The following is a 6,000-nucleotide window of genomic DNA, read 5'->3' as shown; positions in this document are numbered from 1 at the left end:
TAAAAAAAATTGGGGTCTTTTATACTCTAGATCTCTCCTCTGACCTTAATGTATCTGACCACGCCAAAATTGGTGTGATAAAATACTTTCCCAATTTCCCAATGGCCCTGTTTATTTCTGGCGAAAAAGAAGTCATGAAATGCTCGTAGCCTCCGGCATCTTAGGCCATAGAGATGATTGGAGCCATTCTAATCTTCAATTAGCTCTATGGTTAGATAACTGAACCACCGGCTGCACTCTCGGGTTAACCGGTGGGACAGGAGAGCCCGAGAAAAACCACGGAAGGCTGCGGAAGGCGGCGGTGGGGGGGGGGGAGACCCCTCCCACTGCATGTAAAAGCAGTCTAGCGGCCAATTACCTGCTAGGATTGCTTTTACATGTTAGCCGACCGCTGGCTGTAAAAAACGATACCAAGATGATGCCTAAATCTGCAGGCATCATCCTGGTACAACCACTCAAAGTCCAGCAACGTACCAGTACATTGCTGGTCCTTGTTTGGCATATAGGTTTTTTTTTTTCATGCAGCCTGTGGGCTGAACGGAAAAAAAGAGAACCTATCAGAAATCAGCACAGGAATAATGCGTAGTATTACTCATCATTAACCGCCCAAACAACCACCCACTGAATTTAATGATGGGTATACACGACACTATCCACGTATACCAAAATAGGATTTTAACTGCAGTGCTGAAATCAGAAAATCACCACAGCTGCTATCAGCAAAGGTATCCATATATGCTGAGCGCAAACACTGTTTGTGTCAGAATATATAAAATCAATGCGTGGTAGCCGACGAGGGACCTGCAAGAGAAACAGGTCACAAAAGAATGAAAAAACAAACAAAGTACATTAAAAAAAAGTACATTAGGAAGAGTAGGACATATAAAATGACTGACACAACAAAAGTTTTTGGATTCTCATCATTAACCGCCCAAACAACCACCCACTGAATTTAATGATGGGTATACACGGCGCTATCCACGTATACCAAAATAAGATTTTAACTGCAGTGCTGAAATCAGAAAATCACCACAGCTGCTATCAGCAAAGGTATCCATATATGCTGAGCGCAAACGCTGTTTGTGTCAGAATATATAAAATCAATGCGTGGTAGCCGACAATTACCTGCAAGAGAAACAGGTCACAAAAGAATGAAAAAACAAACAAAGGACATTGAAAAAAGTATAGTAGGAAGGAGTAGAAGGACATATAAAATTACTGACACCACAACAGTTTTTGGATCCTTTTATTTTACTTTCTAACTGTTCCTTTATTTCTTGATTTGGGAGGGAGTGCGATCTTCTGCGATCTTCTCTTCCAGCTTGGGTCTCTCAAAATGTCGATGGACATCCAACATCCTTCGAGACCCTGTGTTTGTGTGCCCTACACTGTGTCGTGCTGTACCCTACACTAATACTCCACTAGTGTATGGTAGCGCTCAAAACATTCCCCGATGCAGAGACCAGGATGGTCAGGACATTTGGGACAATAATAACGGGTGTCACGCCTAAATCCGCGCCTGCTACAGACACGACATCGTCTTTGGGGTCGTATTTGGGTAGGGGTACTCGGGAGGGCATAAGGAAAATGCCTCTCATGCAGCCGGCTCACTGCATCTGGAAGGGGAAGTTGGGCAGGCATGCCTCCTGGGTACAGGTAGGCAAGGATGACCGCTTCCTGGAATTCCCGGAAGGGTCCAGTTCGTCCTGACGCCCTGTATAGGACAAAGGCGTTCAGCATAGCCAATTGGAAAAGGTAAACAGACACTTTTTTGTACCAGCGTCTGGCTTTACGGGCAACTAAATACGGCGCCAAAAGCTGGTCGTTAAGGTCCACCCCTCCCATGTTAAGGTTATATTCGTGGACACAGAGGGGTTTCTCCATAACGCCAGTTGCCGTAGGGATTTGGACTGTCGTGTCTGCGTGAAGGGAGGACAGAACATAAACATCCCGTGTATCCTTCCACTTCACCGCAAGTAATTTGTCCGTTTTCAAGCAGGCTCTCGCCCCCCGACTAAGACGGGAATTTACAAGCCGTTGGGGGAAGCCCCGGCGATTAGGTCGCACGGTGCCACATGCGCCAATTTGTAAATCAAGCAGGTGACTAAATAGTGGCACGCTTGTGTAAAAATTGTCCACGTACAAATGGTACCCCTTTCCGGATAAGGGTGACACCAAGTCCCAAACAATCTTACCGCTGCTCCCTATGTAGTCTGGGCAGTTCGGGGGCTCCACAGTGCTATCTTTTCCCTCATAGACACGGAAATTAACTGTATAGCCTGTGGCCCTGTCACAGAGCTTATACAACTTGACCCCGTATCTGGCACGCTTGCTGGGGAGGTACTGTTTGATAGCAAGACGGCCAGTAAATTTAATCAGGGACTCGTCAATGCAGACAACTTGTTCGGGGGTAAACAAGGCTGCAAACCGCTGATTGAAGTGGTCTATGAGGGGCCGAATTTTGTGGAGCCGATCGTATGCAGGGTCTCCCCGAGGACGACAGATTTCATTGTCGCTGAAATGCATAAATCGCAGAATTTGCTCGTATCTCCCCCTGGACATGGAGGCAGAGTACATGCGCATATGGTGAGCTGGGCTAGTGGACCAATATAGCCGCAATTCACTTTGTTTAGTTATGCCCATGTGGAGGGAAAGGCCCAGAAAGATCTTAAATTCGGAAACCGTTATAGGATTCCAGCCGAATCGTCTGGCAAGGTGCGAATTTGGGTTGGCGGCGATAAATTGTTGAGCATATAAATTTGATTGATCCACAATAGATCTGAAAAGATCTTCCGTGAAGAACAGCTCAAAAAAGTTCAGGGGCGTAAAACCAGCTGTCTCCACGTGGATTCCAGGTTGGGCGGTGAATGGGGGAAGTACTGGCGCTGTAGAATCAGTGGGTTGCCAATTGGGATATGCCAGCGCATCAGGGAGGGCACTATGGGCTCTACGGGCCTGTCTTCGAATACGCGGTGGCTGCGGGCCACTACTTGTGCTAGCCACCGCACCAGCTTCAACTGCACTTAGGGGACTCGCCACGTCACCAGGTCTTACTGCAGTGCTGGTTGTACTAGGTCCAGGTTGTACTAGGCCGCTGGCGCTTGCCAGGTCGCCAGAAGGATGAGCGGCACTAGTACCCACACTCTGCTCCATACGAGCACCCTGCGATTCCTGCATTTCAACAACACCAGAATGGGGTCGGGTACGCCTGGGTCTAACAGGGACCCATCTGTCGTCGGAGCTGTCTGTCAGGGAGCCGCTGCTGTCATCTGGTTCGTATACTGACCCTGATTCTGCCGGTGAGGCTTCCCCATCGCTCTCACCTGACATGGTCATTATACTGTAAATAGCTTCATCACTGTACGAACGTTTAGACATTTTGGTAACTAAATTTACCCGTACAGTGATGCGACTCACAGGTAATAAAAGCACCTGGTTGTCGAAGACTATTTCAAGCGCTACCAAAAAAACTGCTAATGCTAGCAGGGATCAGGCCTGACTCTGCTAACACAGCGGTTTTGTGTCTTGTGTTTTTTGTAAGTGACAGTAATCTATTGATTACTACACTTACCTGGGTGAAAGGGTTAAACGCAGGTGCTGGCCGGAATCAGTGCTGATCGTGCAAACACCGCGTTTTGGGAACCCTAAACTATGGGGGCGCTAGTATAGCTCTGATCAGATCAGATATTGATCTGTTCAAACACTATACTAGAAATGGAAGTGTAGGTGCGTGCGTGTGTGGTGATCAAGGGGTTACTTCTAAACTATGCGCCGGGGATCTGGGGGGGGGTGGCGGGGACCCTAAACCTCCTTTGGGAAAGAAACTAGCTAGCTAGCGCAACCTCAAGTCACAATGACACCAATACAAAATACAGTAAAAACAGTATATTATGTGTGTATTAGTGCTAATGTGACAGAGGGTGTAGGGGTTAACGGGATGTGATCAGGGGGGGATCAGGGGTTTAAATCTTTATTGGAAGGGACTGGCGGGTATCCTAAGGATAAAAGGAACGGTGGCAAGCGCTAAACCTGGTCACAAGTCACACTTATACGGGTATATAGAAAATGCTATATACTGTATACAGTGTGCGTTGTGGCAGGGGGTGTAGGGGTGATCAGGGGGGGATCAGGGGATTAAATCTTTATTGGGCGGGTGGCGGGGACCCTAAACCTCCTTGGGACACAAACTTAGTCGCCTGCGCTAATTCTGATCACAATCACACTAATACAAAAATACAAAAACACAGTATATTACGTTTGTATTAGTGCTGATGTGACAGAGGGTGTAGGGGTTAACTAGCGGTGATCAGGGGGGGGTCAGGGGAGATCAGGGGCTCAAATCTTTATTAGGGGGGGGTGGCGGGTAATTCAAGTGGAAAAAAGGGGGTCGCAAGCGCTAGACCTGACCACAAATCACACTTATACGGGTATATAGCAAAATGCTATATACTGTATACGGTGTGTGTTATGGCAGGGGGTGTAGGGGTGATCAGGGAGGGGTCAGGGGCTTAAATCTTTATTGGGCGGGTGGCGGGGACCCTAAACCTTCTTGGGACAGAAACTTAGTCGCCTGCGCTAATTCTGATCACAATCACACTAATACAAAAATACAATAACACCGTATATTGCGTTTGTATTAGTGCTGATGTGACAGAGGGTGTAGGGGTTAACGGCGGTGATCAGGGGGGGGGTCAGGGGAGATCAGTGGGTTAAATCTTTATTAGGGGGGGGGTGGGGGGTAATTTGAGTGGAAAAGGGGGGGTCGCAAGGGCTACACCTGTTCACAAATCACACTTATACAGGTATATAGGTATATGCTGTATATAGTGTGTGTTGTGTCAGGTGCTGTAGGGGTTAATTGGGGGGGCGATCGGGGGTGAAATGTGCCTATCTAAGTGTGTATGTACGTGCTTGGTGCTGTACTTACAATTAGATGTGCTCTCCTCTCACGCTGGATCCAAAAAGACCGTTGGGAGGGGAGGGCACATCTCCTCTAAGCCTGTGTTTACATTTCACAGGCTTAGAGGGAGATCTGATTGGGCAGGACCGATCAACAGGTCCAGACCAAAAATGATTGGCCTGGACCTGATGACTGATCGGTTCTGAACCCAATCGAGTCATCGGCGGGACCGCGGGTGCGCGCGCCAGAGCGGCGAAGGCTAGTGACGTACCGCTACGTCACTCTGCCTGGCCGGGGCTGACCGCCGCAGTATATAGTCGTGCGGCGGTCGGCAACCGGTTAACTTAGGTGCTTTCCATTTCTTCTGATCATCCTTGAGATGGTTCTACACCTTCATTTGAGTCCAGCTGTGTTTGATTATACTGATTGGACTTGATTAGGAAAGCCACACACCTGTCTATATAAGACCTTCCAGATCACAATGCATGTCAGAGCAAATGAGAATCATGAGGTCAAAGGAACTGCCTGAAGAGCTCAGAGACAGAATTGTGGCAAGGCACAGATCTGGCCAAGGTTACAAAAAGATTTCTGCCGCACTTAAGGTTCCTAAGAGCACAGTGGCCTCCATAATCCTCAAATGGAAGACGTTTGGGACGACCAGAACCCTTCCTAGAGCTGGCCACCCGGCCAAACTGAGCTATCGGGGGAGAAGAGCCTTGGTGAGAGAGGTAAAGAAGAACCCAAAGATCACTGTGGCTGAGCTCCAGAGATGCAGTCAGGAGATGGGAGAAAGTTGTAGAAAGTCAACCATCACTGCAGCCCTCCACCAGTCGGGGGTTTATGGCAGAGTGGCCCGACGGAAGCCTCTCCTCAGTGTAAGACACATGAAAGCCAGCATGGAGTTAGCTAAAAAAAACACCTGAAGGACTCCAAGATGGTGAGAAATAAGATTCTCTGGTCTGATGAGACCAAAATAGAACTTTTTGGCCTTAATTCTAAGCGGTATGTGTGGAGAAAACCAGGCACTGCTCATCACCTGTCCAATACAGTCCCAACAGTGAAGCATGGTGGTGGCAGCATCATGCTGTGGGGGTGTTTTT

Source organism: Pelophylax lessonae (assembly GCF_965119305.1).
Source record: "Pelophylax lessonae genome assembly, chromosome: 4".
Classification (NCBI taxonomy): domain Eukaryota; kingdom Metazoa; phylum Chordata; class Amphibia; order Anura; family Ranidae; genus Pelophylax; species Pelophylax lessonae.
The sequence above is the reverse complement of the archived record's forward strand: the minus strand, read 5'-3'. Positions refer to the sequence as shown.